Source organism: Daktulosphaira vitifoliae, unplaced genomic scaffold (genome assembly GCF_025091365.1).
Source record: "Daktulosphaira vitifoliae isolate Bord-2020 unplaced genomic scaffold, ASM2509136v1 Scaffold_3, whole genome shotgun sequence".
Classification (NCBI taxonomy): domain Eukaryota; kingdom Metazoa; phylum Arthropoda; class Insecta; order Hemiptera; family Phylloxeridae; genus Daktulosphaira; species Daktulosphaira vitifoliae.
In genome coordinates this window covers 26,495,058-26,514,100 of record NW_026099574.1, presented here as the reverse complement: position 1 = coordinate 26,514,100, position 19,043 = coordinate 26,495,058, and the positions used below count along the sequence as shown (strand labels likewise).

At 28.6% G+C, this 19,043-nt stretch overlaps 1 protein-coding gene across 1 annotated transcript in view; it reads left to right on the top strand.

The window, feature by feature from the left end:
- The window catches only part of LOC126900197 (uncharacterized), a 359,021-nt gene that overhangs the window by 213,929 nt on the left and 126,049 nt on the right, over positions 1–19,043 (top strand). The gene's annotated exons all lie outside the window — the stretch shown is intronic.

Genomic DNA, 19,043 nt, shown 5'->3' with positions numbered 1-19,043 from the left:
ATTTTTGTTACAATAATTAATGTTATCAGTCAATGTAAAATTTAGAAGTGCACGAGTGTACGCTTAATAAAGTCTAATGATTTATATAGGTTGTGACACAATTTAATAAAATTTACCAGTAACACGAGTATAGGGGACTTATTAAGATGCGTGAGAGTGTATTTGAACTTGTTCAAGTACGTTCACGATATAAATCAAAACTGATTAATTTTGGAACGCGCGTGGCCTGATGGGAAAAACGCATTCGTACGAACCTAGTACATTTAAAATATAACGACGAGTTGTCGCAGTCGAAGGGTTAGTAGAATCAGTTATATGATTATTAAAAATGATAGGGAAAAAATAACACAACGAGACACAATTAGATTAGATTTAGGGGTCTTCCCAGCAAATTCAATTAAATGACAGATTCGATACACTTTTGTATCATTATTATTTTTCTTTTTGTGAACCATTTGACATTGTGTCACTCAACTCGATGTGTACAACCTCAATGTCAACTTTGGCGGGGAGAGATCATAATCAAACGTTTTCGTGATAACTTCCACTATTTCTATCTTTTCTTCGATAAATTGTTCCGTAGGGGAAACTCAGTGTAGTTTCATCGACAGTGCAAAACGCATATGAAAGAAATGAGTCATTTCATGGAAATGGTCTCGCCGGAGTCATTTTATTTTGAAAAAAGGGTCGTGTGTCACTCTGTGCAAGAAAGTTCTAAGGAAATATGTAACAACGACAACGCATACTCATATCGTCTCTACTAACGAGCAAATAGCTGTCCTCCTCTGGGTGTTGTTTTATACGCTCATTTACGGATCGTTATTTTTGACTCTTGGCAAACAGCAAAAAATGAATTCTTCATGAGGCACATTTTGTGTTGCCATATCGCTTGATAGACTTTACCTTTTAATAATTACCTATCAGCTTAAAGTTTAAAAATTACAATTTTTTTATTTCAAAAACAATTATTTCATGAAATGTATGGATTTTTTTTTTATTAGTGATCGGAGAATATTTTAGAGTAATATTATAATAAACGTGTAGCTTTTATAATAACTAAAATATAGGTAGAGATTTGAGTAAAATTTTGCGAAAACATATCAGATGACGTTCATTAGTTAGAACGCTCATCTTGTAGTGAAAACCAAAATCAAAATTTGATACTTAACCTTTTTTTACTAACACTGATCGGTAATTAATTAGTCTCTGTAGATAAAGTAGACTACCAGAAGTAAGGAAATTTGAAACATCACCGCACAAAACATAATAAATATAATGCAGTGTATTTTAATAACAATTATTTTATAAATTTTTCTCAGAACGATTAAATAAAATAATCATATATGCAAGAATATTTCAATAATATTTATATAATCAAATTTAAAACCTCCCTCGAGGATACTAAAGGAAATATATGTACTCGTTAGACATTATTTATGCGTGTCACAAGAGAAATTCGCCGAGGGTGCATTAATTATGTTTTCATTACAATTTAGACCGCATCCAGTGGCAAATTCACTATAATTGTATGATCTATATTAAATTATCACAGTGTTGTGGTGGGTGGCAACGACGAAATTACACCGTTGTGGATACACGTCACCTACTGCTGTTGCAATGCCACGTAAGTATCGCATGCAGCATTGTGTGTATATACAACGACAATAATTTACTAATGCATTCGATTGCGGCCAGCAGATGCCCATACAATAATTTCATTAATGCTCAAATAGAATATTATGATCAGTTAACAACTACTGCTGATGGTGACTCTCTATGATCGTTGCCACAGCCAGGAAAATTGTTCTTCGAGCGGACCCCACCGGCCACAGCGTCGACATCTGCCGTGCGATTATATTGTACAGTGTCACCGGGTGATCGATAAATCACACACGCACGTTTCACTAAACACACAACTATAGTATTTTATGATTTTATTGTGTATAAATATTGACACGAGAACACACACTGTCTGTCCTGGCAGACGACCACCGCAAAATAACTTGTGTGTGGCCACCGTAAAGAATCTGTTCATGGACAACAGTTGCGGTAGAGACTTAAACACAAAAAAAGGTGGTTACGTTTATATTTGCAATAATTCTAAACCGCCGTCGAATTCATTCAAGTTGAGTCTAACGCGTATAAAATAAAAACTACTTCAGCTATTGAAAAGCAGTAAGGTACCCGCAATATTGTGCTCGTGAAAAGTTTTGACACGTAGCGATTATCAAAACTTAATTTATGATTGGAAGGGGTGTCTCTTCGTCATGACATCACTGCGTTATCAAAAAAAAAACCATTGTCCTATGAGACGACCAAGTTCTTTTCTGTCGACTATTTTTTTTTTTTGTCTTAACGGTAGAATAAATCTTAACAATCGTTGAGATTTTTTACTCCCTCTTTTGTGGACACAGTTTTTGACATGCCGGCTGATCATCCCGTATTATTTCGGTCTGCAGCACGTTACAATATCGATAATCTATTGAACGTCTGTAAGTACATGTTAGACTAGTGCAAGTCGTATGAAAAAAAAACAAAAAAGCGATACCGCGAAACATACAGTAAACGATGTCAACGTCACTTTGTGTGAAGGTGTTCGTGAGTTTTTAAATAGTATTGTGATTAATCGGCCCAGAAATAAGGGAGAGGGTGTTGTTGCTTTTATTTCATTAAAATTAAAAAACACACATCCATCAAATTAATCTCAACACTCTGTCTATTTAACTATAGCACAAAACGAACTTAATGGTACATTTACCGCGAATAGTTCCATTGAACCGCACTGTTTCATTTTTATATGCTCATTTTTCTGTGGTATTGAAAATAACAGGGCGTGGCGAAAAATCTTTTTCGGTGAACAAATTTCGGTAGCTTAAAATTATCAGTTACAATATTTATTCCTAAAGATTATAAAAAGTAAAAAGATAGCTTTTCAGTCAAAAATTAAACGACAATTGTAAATGATAATATTTTACTTTATTCTGACATACATTTTTTTAAATGTAACGTTTGGAAAGTTTTTATTTTCGTTTTAATAACAATTGTTTTACATCAAGTTGTATTATATTTAACGATATTTTTATTTATTGATATCACGTATTTTTAGTTCGATTTTTCAATTACGTTTCGATAAAAATTTTGTTTTAAACATTGTAACTAAAACGTTATTGATAGCGTTTTCTTGTCCTGCTATTTTATATCACTTTAACAACAAATCTAACTTGAGTTAATGTTGTAAACCACAGATTTTTTTTATTTCGAATATAGTATTTTTTTTTAACGGAATTTGAGTTTCCTGAAAGTGAACGTGACAGGCTTAATATATTGAAAAGGGTGTTTTAAGTATCGAAATAACTCTGAACATGTTCTGTCTTCCCTTAGCAGTATACATGAAGCGTATCGCCGGTAAGTAGAAACGAAGATGCATTCTACAAAAAGTGCGTAATTCCTCCTATAAGTTTTCTTGAGCTCAATTCACCATGTCCTACCCTCGGAATCAAACGAAAACCGGACAATGGATCTATTTCCGATGTATCGAACCACGCAGAACGTTTTTCCCGTTTCCGGTATGTAGTTCTATTCCTCATGTACTAGAATTACTTTACTGAAAATCACACGTGAATTGTTTAACAGTAAATTATTATTCAAATAAATTAATGACAATCATCAGATACATTCGTTACTCATGAGGAATTATTGAAATTATGAATATGTCGAGATTTAATCATTTATAATTATTGTGAGTATATTTTTATAAATTTCACATTTAATTCAATTGTTGTTTTCTATTTATTCAGAGTTAGTATTAACTTTAACTTCACACTATTTAATACAGTTGTAGTATTGTTAAATATCACACATTTAATTCCGATAAAATTTTATTTCAAATTCAACAATAGCCATATTTATTTCAAAATCTGACTATATTAATAGTTTGTATTAGTTTTATCCAGTAAGAATTGTTTATTAAATATTATTTATAAATTTTTACCGCAAAATTATTATTATTCATCTTTGAAGTGAAATAGCATTTTCAACTTAGTACTTTATATTAATAATGATTAATGAGTATTTTGTTTATACTTAGGGTGTGTAAAATGTTTTTCTATATTAAAACGTTTAGCATAATTCTAGGTTTATAGCTATAATAGGTCAAACCAGCTGCAATTTCTTCCCATTTTTTTCAAATGCACCCTTATTTTTAATACGCAAATCCATAATAAACAGCTGAATTTTTTACTATAGGGGTAGAACCGAAGCTTTGTCTATGGTGTCAGCTGTTTTTATTAATAACTATTTAAGTGCGAATAGGTAAACTGGTTCTGTCACGAAGGGAAAATTCAAATAGTGTTTGAATGAAATTCTAAAAATTCCTATACTAATTCGATAGCCTTGTTATTAAATACAACTCAATTTAAAATTTAAATTAATTGTTCATAATTTATCAACTGATGAGCGTCAGTGAGTAAATTTTTAAACTATTCTCTAGTAAAATTTTGAGTAATTGACATTAAAGTTGTCTTATTAATCTCGTTATTAATATACTTTAAAGTTGTTGTGTAAAAACCGTCCAAAGGGATTAAATAAACACACTCGTTCAGAGAGTATTTAATGCGACCTGGATTAGTGGTTGATTCTATAAAAATTGTACTATAAATGGACTGCCCACTCCCTACTTCTTTTACGCAAATTAACACCTTTTGTCAGTCAGTCAATTGTGTTCCGTACTCGCATTAACCTTCCCCAAACATAATTTGAGCGTAAACAAATGGCTATTGTAACATTTTCATTGATATTCACCTCTTGCACTCTGCTTTTACTTCTGTGCACATCTGAATAATAGAACATGCCTATTGTCAATAAATAAACTACATCGTCACGTCCAAGACCGTCCAATAGATTCGTTCTGAATCATCGTGTTCTAAAAGTGCCGCTATACCACAGATTTCAATGGGCGTCATGAGTATATTGTAACATTGTATATTCCCAAAGCATCTGCATAGATTATGAAAAGAATAAACAATAGACTTATTAATAATTAGGAAATTTTTAGAAAATCACGTTTAACCGATTCATCTTTTTCGAGAAATAACTTATATAAAACAACACGCGTGTATTTCAGTCCTACCGACTCGTGAAAAAAATATTAACTAATGAGTATTATATTTTGATAATTTTTGTGACACTTTTTGTAGTTTATCTCTGTATAAGATTTACTATCGAAAACGTTTTTTATTCGTTAGACAACATTGAATTATAGTATTCATAAATTAGTAGTTTTGACAAAATTATCAAAAATTCAAATGCTCTTAATATTGTTTTTAACTCAAATCAATATTGTAGATAAATTAAACCAAATGTCTAAGTTATTAATTTTTTCTTTGCATTGTTATTTTTATGCTATAAAAATAACCAAAGCGAAGAAAATATCTTGTTTTTAAATAGAACTTTAAGAATATAAGGTCACTGTTATGAAAATGTATGTTATGTTATGTTTGGGGTGCCAATGTACTGTACAAAGGATTCTTACCAAATGCAATTTGTTATTTCCGTCAACACATAACTCGAGCTGACGGTAGTCGACACTTTTAAAATAATAGCAAAAGAACAATGTAACAAAAGGACAGAGACTTTCCATTAAAGCAGACCCCTCGCTATTCAACACCTTAGAAAGTACTACTATCCCCTCTGAAAGTACAGTGCTGGTACCCTATTTGACCATAGATTTTATTATAGCGTCGAACGGTAGAAATACTTTATTCCTTTCAAATTTGATGAGTAACATAGCGGTTACATTATTACATAATGGTAAAGTGACAACTGAAGCAACAACAACAACGAATTACTACCGGACGCGTTAATCAGCGTATGTTTTCATTAGGGTCGGCAGTCGCCAAGAACCATGAACTTTTTACGAGTTACGTAATAGCCCGGGAAGAAGGGTAATGTACATGTACTGTAGACTTACTGATATAATAAACTTAGAGACGTTGGATAACGGTTTTAAAGGGAGTAGACTTGAGTAAGGGGTTAGACGATAGTGTGTGGCCCGTAATAAACCGGCGGTTATACTCACCGCTCTAACCACTCTGTTCGTGTTTATCAAATTTATATCTTCTAGTACCCCTTTCCTCTTCCAAAAAGGTCTATTTTCCCTTAAGATGTGTCACTGTTATTTGATGGCGAGAAGTGAGGACCTTGGGCTTTTAGTTGCCTCCAACGCAATGCGAAATACGATAAGTTTGAATATAGTGTGTATGGGCGGTACGATATAACTAACACTGTAACATGAGTTATCAACATATAAAGGGTATGTTTATCTAACTTACAAGGTAAGTTAAAATTTTTTGATACAATTACCGTTTCATTGAATTTTTTTTTAACAATAATTTACTTTGTAGACATGGCCAAAGCGTATTTGTTATTATTAATCACTACAAAAAAATAATACCATTATTTGTAATGTTTATTTGATTTTTAAAAATGTCGAAGTTTTCATTTTTTTGTAGCACTGTACTTACAAAAAGTTTTGATGGGTCTTTAATAATTTTAGAACAAGTACTCATTGAGTTACAAGTATTTTAATACATAGAGTTTATATTGAATGTGGACGGAGTATACGTACACCTGACGGACTGCAGCCACCAGCACTGCATACCAATATTTACCAACTTCTTTCTTTTCTATCCATTGCAAATCTATTAAAAATCTTATGAAAAATAAAACAATTAAATAAATGACCTTCAGATTTTTAAAATGTTTAATCACTTCTTTATTTCAACTATACAGTATAATCTTTTGAATCGTTTGAAAAATATTAAAGTTACTTTTCACGCATCCTATTAACATTTAAGAACTTTATAAAAGTATTAAAATGCATGCCTCCCTGTGTATAACAATTTAAATGTTCAGAGTATTGTTTTACATAAGACGTATATATTCTCTAAGAAAATATAAATAATCATAAACAACATTACATAATTCCTTTCGTGACTTAGATAATTATAATCACAAGTTTTGCTTTTATGGTGTTTATTTGAAGCCTATATTATAATATCAATATTATATTTCACTAATTTTATGTAGGTACATTAATAATTAAATATTATCTATCGTTTTAACCAAATAATTCATGAAAGTATTAACGATTTTTGACCTTTTAAATATAGTATGTGTTTTTAAATATTTTATTAGATTTTAAATTTATATTTATTTAGGGAGCGAATTAAAAATTATTTTTTAAATAACTAAAATAATAACACATAATACATTTCTAAAAGACTCAATTCTTATTATTAATATATGACAAACAAAATATTTTTGTTATTTTAATATTGACAATTCACTTTTAGGTATTTTCATATTATTACTTGAGGCCTAAGTGAACTAAAAAAAATAATTGATCAAATGGATTAATAGGATTTCCAGTTTGACGTGTAGAGCTATGAGGTGGATATTGGTGTGCTGGAGAACAGATCAACAACGAGAAATGGTCGTGGATTAATGTCATCATTACATTTGTTTGTATCTATAAACGTCCTCTTTTTTTTTCACCTGCTGTTTTTATACGTTTAGTAAAAAAATAATAATAAAAAATGAAGGGATACTTCGAAAAATAACTATAATTTTTAAATAATGATTCCATTCTATAAATATAATTTCTAATAATTTAGTATAATAATTTTTTTCGTATATTTTTCATTTATATTTATTAAATCTCAATTTTAAACAAAACTCTGCCATTCCATTTTGCATTTTTTATACATTAGTAATAAATTTTCATGTCAAACACGTAAATCTAGAAAAAAAAAATATTCTTTTCTATTTGCGTGTCAGTCTTGTCGAATTGAAATGTTCTTCGTGTGGAATTTCGCTGAACTAACGTTATGGACCCTTTATTTTTAACTTTTAACTCAAAAAAGTACATCAACATTCTTCTTCTCAGTATTGATGCCTCGTGTTTTTCTATTTACATGCAAGCACGTGTCTGTCAGCTTGTCTTCCTTCGCTATAAGTTGTATATTATATTAATATTATACGCTTTTTATATTATGTTTTACAATGTGATCACATCTATCATTCTTATCACGTACATTATATTTGAAACGCTCCAGCTTTGATTCAATTATAAAGTTTAATCTTGGATTTTTTTGTTCTTATAAAAATAAAATATACGGCAATATATATTTCGTGCCAATAAAGTTAACTCATACTAAAAGTATATTTTTTGCCTAATTAGCTCTGATGAGTTGACTATCAATTTAAAAATAAACGATGTTATCAAAAAAAATTGGTAATATTGATCTATTGAAAAAATAGCGATTTATTTTATGTGAATATTTGATACCAAAAATTAATTTTTTAATTTTATGTTCCGATATTGTATCATTAAGTATTAAGTAGGCTCTACGGTTATAGTTTTATCTTAGTCTCTGTCGACACAACCCGTTTTGTCGTCTGCCAGAGATTGACAACTGCAGCTGCCGCAGTATACTTATGCTGTTATTTCGTTGCCGGTGGTCGTATTTCTAGGTATAAGATCTTGTTTTTTTTTAATAACTTAATTATTATACAGGGTGTAAAATTTTCTAACAATAGTGATGTATAATGTAAAATGGGTGTAAATTTGGTACCATGTTTATTTTACTTTTTATATTGAAAATTGAGTGACTTTCAAAATAAACCCCAGATGACAACTACAAAACACATTTACGCCTTGTATGTTTTTTATTCGAAAAATTCTCAGGTAATTATCTGAAATTTATAAACAAATCGTCATCAACTACTTTGCATGTCAGCACGGTCTGCCTTTGCGGTTATTTCCACCTGCAAGCAGCTCCGATGGCACAGTGCCGACAAACCAACCAGCCACGAACACAAAAATTAGTATATAATAATATTATTAAAATTACTCCCGTTTCGTGTGTGCTTTTCTATATCACGTAAATCAACAGCAAATTATTATACGATATTAAACGTTCCTAACAACAGAAGTAGGTAGGTATTATACCTAATACACACACACATAAAAAATAATAATATAATGTTTGACGGGAGGTCAACACTCGTGAGCATACCGAAGCGCGTGCACGTCGCCGTCTTTTTCCGTGGCATCTGTTTACGGACATGCGATCCTATTATGACACACGACGTCTCCCCAACGTTTTACCCAAAGATTTATCATACTTTATCGTGGCTGCCACTATCGCCAGTTTTTTTTTTTTCATGCTTAACCGGTCCAAATACTTTTTTTTTTCATTATGTCATTTTGACATTGCATGAGTTGGCCTATCGGTTTTTGATGGGTTCTATGTTTTCATAATTATTATAACTATTATTTTACGATTTTCACCTGCTTATTGTTCAACCCTTAAATGCGTTATCAGAAACTTTGTACACAATTGTCCACAAGAACCGTAATTGAGTTTATTTATTCTCGTTTAGGCGAGTTTATGTGGATACTTACAGTCTGCACGCAATATCATGCGAACATTTTGTGCGTACATTATGTTTATTAAAACCGTCTACAAGAGTTTTACCCTTTTTACTTTAACCTATGAATGAGTTGCTGCCAATTAAAACAAGAAAAATACGTTTGACTGTTATTTTTTGTTTTTATATATAAAATATGCTAGTACAATGCAATGTGAGAATATGAATTAGAAGTACACTATAAAAGAAAAATATTATAATAATAATTAATACCGAAGGGCACGATTCCGGTTTGTAAAACGAAATCGCCATACAAAGTTCGTGCGGTTCCGATCGAAACAATTGAATCGATGAAAGGGATAAGAATAGATTGTTGAAAGAAACGTTGCGAGCTTTATTGTTTTTTTAAATTAAAACGAGTATAGCAAAGAAAGGCATGCGAATAAATTAATACTTTTTAAATTGTCAAAAAAAGCGAAACATGTTACGTTGTAATAACTGTAACTTCCTGTAAATAAAAAATATAACAGTTCAATAAAGTTTCAGTGCAAAAACCAAAACACTAGTTGTCAATTAAACAATTTCATAGTAACAGTTTTGATTCATATTAAACAAAAGGTATCCTACAAGTTAGAATTTTCTTAAATATTTGAAATGAATACCATAATATTAACGAAATTAACATAAACTACAAGTTTATATGGTTATTATACATACCATTTTATCATGTAATATTAAGTAATTTCGTTATTTTAATAATGAGTGTCTACATAAAATAATTTTTGAAATTCTCGAAAAAGAATATTTACATATAATAAATTTCAAAGTTCACTAAAATAATCTAAATAAATGTCAAAAATTAGTTTTCATGCCAATATATTAAATAAATTCCACTTAGTATACGTAAATACTTTTGTTGGTGTAAAATATTTTTATTCTATAATTATTTATAGCTAACTATTGATTATATATGATTAGATTTAAGGAATTAATGAACATAATTTTGATGTAAAATTAATGTCACCCATAATTTCCACCTTCAGTAATTCAGTCAATTGAATATTAATTAACAAGCAATAGGGAAATTTTAAAAAAGTACATCAAACAGCATTTCTAATTATTTATTACTTCATAGTAGAAATTCTACAGAAGTTTATCATAAAGCTCATAAATACTAGATCAATTAATGTAATATACTTGTATTCGAATAACTGTCAGAAGTAGGATTAATATTTCAACGTTAATTATATATTTTGCTTTGTAATAGTAAAAAATAATGCAACTGGATATTTAAGTAAATACTCATTCAACTCTTTTTGCTTTAGGGTGGTGTTTTTGTTTGATTTAGTTTTTTATTTTAATGCAAATTCATTACACTCTTATGTTTATGGAGTCTGAAATTAAACAGCTAATGCCTCTCAGCGACAAGTATCTGACATCAAAATACACCTTGTTTTCAAAACGATATTATTGTTTCATTTTATCTTATCTATGTTTTTTTTGATTTCATAATAGACAGTAATACTCGCGCTAAATATTACATTAGTACAGTTGAATAATTTGGCATTGAAGTAACTCATGTACAATTATTTATAGTTAATTTAATACAACTAATGAGAAATCATGCAGTTGAATAATAGAGCGATGTATTGTTATCGACTATCATAAAATGATTTTTTCTCGTGTGAAAGTTAACAATGAAAACTGTGAACAGTTTATAACATACACAATTCTTTGTAATTCCAATTAAAATCAAAACTTTCTCATTCTTATTTGAACAGGCTCGTGCAAATTGTTAATGATGACTAGCGAGTTTTTTCTGGCGTTATCTTTATAATCACCAAATGATTGATAAATACATAGTATAGGTGTAATATAATATAGGTCGGGGTAACGTTGTGTAACTTTAAAATGTTAAAAAATGAAATTGCAAAATCATTACAAATCACAAACTAATCGAATTGATTTTTAATATTAATATAGTTTACTAGTTGTATAAAAATAAAATTTAAGTAAATATTCTTTTATAAAAAATAAGGATCCGTTTAATGTATGAAAAAACTGATTCTTTAATATTTAATTATATACCATGACGATCATATACCTATCAGATTTATTTAATCAATTACATTGTAGTTCAAGTCTAATGGTTGTTTTATGTGTCAATAATAATAATAAAGAAAGTACTTAGAACAAAAGCGCGTGCGCGCTAAGTACTGCTATATACTTGAAATAAGCCGAGGAGCTTGATTTAATGGGAGTTTTATTACACCAAAGACGCTTCTAATACAATGCTCTTCTGTCCACTGCACTTGTACATGCCTATCGTTAAAACAACATACGATATAGTGTTATGGGACCATGTTTGAAATTCTCCTGCACCGATTTCACTTCCAATTAATTGCATTAATAAATTTTCCTCTTCACCATAACACTTTGACCGTTTTAATAATAGTATGGTTGGCATAAAAACATGTTATTAATATTATTTTTAATAGTATTTGTGGCAACATAAAAAAAAAATTGTTTTAATACCCGTTTTTCCATAGAGCTCAATAAAGCTATTATTAAAAAAAAAAAATGCTAGACAATTTTTAGTGTTACAAAACTCACAAATACTGTGTACACACAAATATCACAGGTTTTTTTTGTCCTTCGGCATAAAAGTTATAAGTCTATTTTCTTTTTAGTTTAATTCATAAATTGTTGACTATTCTATGTTTAAAAAAAAAACTGATAAATAAGTTGTCATATTAAAGAATAATTTGTTTTTATTAAGAAACTCTTTTACAAAATTCTGTCATATACATATTGAATTTTAAGTTAAAGTCAAGTGCAATTATTAGTGCTGTACGATAATTAAATTTAGTCTACGTATTTCACACCCTCATGAAAATTCAATGAATTTGTACCTTTTTTCTGCTGTAAATCTTGTTACAGATAGTTTTGAGTCTTACCCATGTTTCTTCGTTGTTGACTTAAGGTCAGGTCGTTTTAGTCGGATTTCGCTGCTTTTCAGTATGCCACATTACTGAGATGCAAATTCAAATGTCAGTCCAGCAGTAGAGATTGGGACTACTAAGTGGTCTTAGGGATACTGAAAACCATATATCATACAGAGAAAACAAGGGTATCTATTACCCAAGGATGATATCCGTTTACATTTTTCTCTCTAGATTCTACACTGCATAAATCATCTTCTGAGTTCTTATCATATGACCGTTTATTCTGATGCTAAAATAATATATTATAGGTTTTAGACGTAAAGGTTTTTTAGTTTGAATAAAAAAATATAAACTTTTGTTACTTTTTTATAGACAGGTGTGAAATATGAACACAAAACTGATTGCAATACATCCATATGAATGCCTAATGTATAGACTGTTTAATTATTTATTATTTTGTTAGATATATTTGTTTTACTTAATTTGTTCTACTTATGGAAAAATAATACTATACAAAAATTAAACGCAAATTGTTATATTTCAGTTTTACAACATTGATGATAATGATAATACATCAAATGATAATTAGAATAATACATTTTTTTGGATACGTTATTACAAACTAATTTATTACTACTAAATAACAAAATAATTATAATTTTTTGTGAATTAGTAAAAGAAATTCAGAAACATTGAAAAAATCAGGTTTAATTTTCAAATTGCACACTCGAGTAATTTTAAATTGAAAAATTTCATAGTTGAAAGTAAAATTACTTTTATCAATAAATATCAATTTATTAACTAATGAATAAAATAAACTATTTTATTTTGCTGACATTTTACTTAAGAAAAAACATCTTGCACGTAATATTTTAATAGTTAAAAAAAAATTATTTATTGATTTATTTATATGGTTTATATGGTAGTTATGTTTTTATCGTGTTAAAATCCCTTTATATATAAAACAAGTAAGTTTTTAGCATTTATCAAATTCTTAATTTAAATCATTACTATAACAAATTACAATCTTGCGCTTTTTATCAATAATATTAATTAATTCATTTTAATGTTAATTTCTGATAAAGAGCATGTTTGCCATTGTATTTAAATTCGTGGATTTTAAACTATGACAAATGATACTGTATCTTCACGTAACACTGTGGTTTCCATTAATAACATAACAATTCAATTCACTTTTTTATGCATTGTTGATGGCAAGCAAACACAATAAACGATAACATTTATTAGTAGTATATATAGAAGCTAAAGAGTAAAAAAAAATTATTGTGGGTCGTAAAAAATTGCTTAAATTTTATTGTAGTGCAAAAAATAATTTGCATGTTACCTCGTAAACTTGAGTCCTTTTCATAAACGAATCTAAAGAGGAATACATACTTAATATACCGTGTTAATCACGGTCATTAATTACTTTATTGAATAACTTCGTGTTAAAAGAGAAGGGACTTGATTTATTTGACTACATGACCGTCAGCAAACTGAAGAAAGGACAAGCTAAGACTGAATGTTATTGGAGGAAGTAATAGCAACTAAAGCCGATTGATTTACATTGAAGGCCATATATTTTGGCTGGAAAGTGTATTGCGTTGGTAGTTGTCGTTATATTATTATTACTACTACTATCTATGCAATCATCATGTCGCCTCCCAGCTGGTTTGACACAGAACGTTTTAATTATTTTTGTTTCGATCGTAAATTATTTAATACACCGTTTTCACACCACATGAAACACAGTCATTTTTATCTACATAGTCACTAATATAGGAAAACGAATGGATGGGAAAAAAAACTAGAACCGTCAAGGGTGTCGGCCAAACGGACGTCCGAGTCGATGGCGGTGATCGATTTATTATTCCGGACAAAATGAGTTCTAAAAATTAACATGGCCTACGTTTATTATTAACACATTATAATGTCGATAGCAAATAGCTCAGGGTGCTGATGCATGTAACTCTATATTTTTTATATGTTGCGTTATTGTAAGCGAAAACAACAATCTGGTGTACTGAGTGCGCGTGATCAACTTTTAAGGTCGTCGATCAGTCTCACTGTATGTACGAGACCCGAGAGGAAACTGAGGACCACCGCGATAGACAATAAATTATTACCGAAATATTAATAATAGATATAACTATAAAGTGTGACCACAGTGTATATTTTGCCTCGAGCGGATTTCATTCTAAGTGAGTGCTCGTGTTTTACGGGTTTCTTTTGGTCGCAAGAAAGATAGTTTGAAATATAATTATGTTATAATGTGCGATAATTATTGTCTACAGTAAAAAAATTACTACAGGTAATTTGCATTTTCATGCAGGTATAGCTTCTATAAAAATTTTACACTACTAGAAAATAGAAATTTTCTTATTTAAATTCTATGATCCTTATAATATTATGAGTCCAGTCTGAATGCATGAATATGTGTTTCTAACTCAGATTCATCAATTTCTTTTTGGTTAAACAACAATAAATATTAGTAACCGTTAGAACTAAAACAATTACGTATTAATTTGTTTTAACTTTTAAAAATATAAAACATAATTCTCAACGTCACCCGAGTAAGTAATTAAATTAATTTATCGACAAGGATATTGACTGGCATAATAAAATGTTATCTGTTATGTTTAAAATTAGAATTTTCAAGTTCAAAATAATTGTAATTTTACAATAATTAAAAAACAATGTTTCCTTACGGATTATTTAACATTAGTTTGTTTACTTAAACGTGAACAATAGCTTATAAATCAATGTGCCATTGGGCTCTGTACATTTTATTGATTTCTTTTACGACTATATTATGTTCACCCGGATACGTTAATGTTACTTAATGTCTAATAGATTATAACATTATTTAGCTGTACCAATAATTAATGCTACCACTATGTTTATAACATATTTGTTTAAGTGAAATGTTTACAAACCTATAATTTATATGTTACTGACTTTATATGACTAATAATTTAAACAGTTTGTTCATCATAAAAATATATTTAACTAATTTTGATTCACTCATAGTTTATTGGTACTTCGTTTTGTGCATAAGATTACAGCTGCTCGTGAAATTATTTATGTTAGACAAAAATTTATAACACCACTTAAGTCTTTTAGTTCGAGTCAATTAAGTATGTATCTAAAATTATATGAGCCACCGTTAATAGCAGTTAATCCATTTGTAACTGACGTATGCTAAGACATTTCTAAGTTTGAAATAGTTTTTATGCGCTAAAACCGCCAGTTTTGTTTTAGATCCTAATAGTGCGTTAAAAACAGTAAAAGCATTCGTTAGGTGTCGGCATATATTGAAGTAATGTGATGAAAAATATACTTCATTTTAAAGTGTAACTGTCATGAATGTCGTTTGTTCCGCTTTCCCCGAAAGGCGCATAACTTCAAATTGACATGAATATTAATTTAAATTAAATTTGAGTTTCTAAATGCACTTATAGACGAAAGCAAATATTTTAATTTGAGCTATGTATCTTTTTAATAACTATATTAAGATTTATTTGTCATTATTTATGTCAACGTGTTCATTATGAAAAAAAAAACGCCCTACAGTTTTTCATTAAACTTTTTTTATTAATACAATCACTTGGGTTGTGGATTCATAATTTATTTTACTACACATATGTTGAAAAAAAAAATATTTAAAAAAAAACAATAATAAACGTTTAGAATGCTAACGGACCAAAACGGGAGGATACCACAATAAGGATAAAGCGTGATTTACTTTGTTTGCCTTCATATTCTAGTACATTAGATTAATATATAATGTCGTCACCATAAGTGAAATAACACCATTGCGGTTATTATTGCGTGGGAATAAATGGTCGCGGTCAAGTGGACAAAAAGATACCTACATCATGTATTCATGAATTGGTGTAACTTAAGTCTTTAACCAATTAAATAGCTAACCGGTCTGATTTTATTATTTTATCAACACACCCACATGACTGAATTTTACGATTAAATAGTGATAACAGTTATATAAAATAATAATAAAATGTATCGACTTGATTATTAAATAACAAATTTTACAAGCACGAATTAATATACCAAACCTATGATTCATCATTAGATTAAAGTCATAAAACATAATATACAGATGAATATCTATATGTACTTTTTAACTCAAATTTTAAAACATTGAAGACTAATAAATTATTTGCAGAAGAATATTTTAAAGTTTTTTTTATAACTATGACTAATTATATTGTCTTCATGGTTTATAAAAAAGATCGTTAATAATAATAGTTAATAATGAATAGTGATTTGCGAAAATGATTGTACTATTTTGTAAGCGCAAAAAATAAAGAATTGCAGGTGAAACGATATTTTTAATTTCCTGTTAGTAAATCAAACCGTAACTGAGTTATTGTTCATAAGAGTATAATGAAGTATGCACTTAGATTTTGGGCAAAATAGGTACTTTATAAAATTTGTTCTTTAAACGTTTTCTGAAACTTACAATGAAGGCTACATAGTTTAGTATTAAAATAGTTATCATTTTTTTCTTGATCAATTCAAAAGTCTTTACTTTTATATATAAATACATTTATATATATATATTGATTACTTTTTACAATATTTTCCATTGTTATTTTTATTTGAATTTTCGTTATTTAGACCACTTGGCCCTGTTACACCTCATATGTTTTTAATACGAATAAATTAATTGTAATAAGCATTAAACATATATTTTATTATTATTATTAGTGATTATACATTTTTGATGTGTTTTTTGCATTACTTGCAATTCATATATATTACAGTTCACTAATATTCTGACAAGTAAAAATACATAAAAATGATGCACATATTATTTAATGTATAGATGTATACTAGTATACATGTATACGTATATTTCAACAGTAAAAATAAAATATTATCCAACCAGATGCTGTATCATACGCAAGCAGTTCTTCCCTGTAATCCTTCTTTTCTCCAGATGTAAAAGAAGGCTTTCATTTTTTCGCTATTAAATGTAAAAACAACGGAATAGTTGAATTGAAAATGTGTTCCATTTAAGCCGTGTACTTTTTTTATCTTGTAATAAAAAATAATTTTAGTTCTTTTCAGATTTAATAATTTTAAAAACGTTTTCTTAAATAAATGTTTACGCCCGCAACATAAATTTTCTAAAATTAATGTTTATTTGAAGATTGTTTAAAGTTTTATGTGACTTATCTTGAAACTGCGTTATAATAATATTCAAACAACTTATTACAGTATATATTTACATATATACACATACTATAATATACTACAGTCTAAATTAAACTAGACTTTCTTTGTTTCCATATTAAAATAAACTCTAAACTGACAGAAATACGTCCGTATTACAGTTTAATGGTACGCTTGAGATTATAAAATATTCACTTAATTTAAAATTGCGAATTNCAAACAACTTATTACAGTATATATATACATATATACACATACTATAATATACTACAGTCTAAATTAAACTAGACTTTCTTTGTTTCCATATTAAAATAAACTCTGAACTGACAGAAATACGTCCGTATTACAGTTTAATGGTACGCTTGAGATTATAAAATATTCACTTAATTTAAAATTGCGAATTAATACTGTTTATATTGCTCTAATTACGTCCATTTGAATAGATATTAACACAATTATTACGCAAACAATAAAATATTAAAAAAACAAAATTTATACGACGCATCAATAATGTTTCTAACTATATTAAAGCTTTATTTTTTTGGATAAGTAGTTAGTATCTTGTGAGGCGTGTAGCGTAACATCGATGGGCGTAAAAAAATAAATAAAGTAATTTACATTTTATGAATAAAAAAAAAATACATATAAAACTCCATTTCATATCCACCAAACAAATCGTGATGGCCATATTGGAATATTGGTTGTATTTTGTTTACCTACAGAGGAAACTGTTGAACCATGTAAAACGTCTGTGTTCCATATCAAGGGACAGTGTATTTTGTTGTCTTACTACAAGCAGCTCTCACGTGTAGATAAGGGTTTAGAATGGCTGAACAATGAGAATTTTTTACTATTTGTTATTACCGTTTCGTATAAAAAAGTTAACATTTACTATTTTACTTGTCATTTCCTGAAAATCGTCACGCTAAAATTGAATAATTCAAACTCTTTTAAATAAGAACTATGAATTTATTTATACTCTAGACAAAGCAATGCAATTATGATTAAAGTTACTCAATTTGAGTAATACAAATATAATTTACAATGTACATTAGTTTAATTTGTATATATCTTCATACAAGTGTCCATGATTTTATCAAAAATTAAACAGAGGTTCTGTAAAGCGATTTTAGTAAATATTTAATAAAGTCTGTGTTGTATGTGACAATGTTGTCGTGTTTCTTTAAATTAGCAAAGAGTAACTAAAACCCTTTCGCACAATGTCCGTTCTATTACACTGGTTACTTAAAATAATTGAAAAAAATCAACAAAATATATATACTTTATTATTAAAACACCCACGAATGTTTATAAAAATGTATAATATTAATAAACAAACTGCTCGAAATAGATATTTTGTACAAAAATAAATCTTAGTTTAATTAATGACTTTTTCATCGATGTTAAAAATGTATCATTTTTTTAAAATCACCCATTATTTATAGTTTAGTTGTAAAAATTCATGTT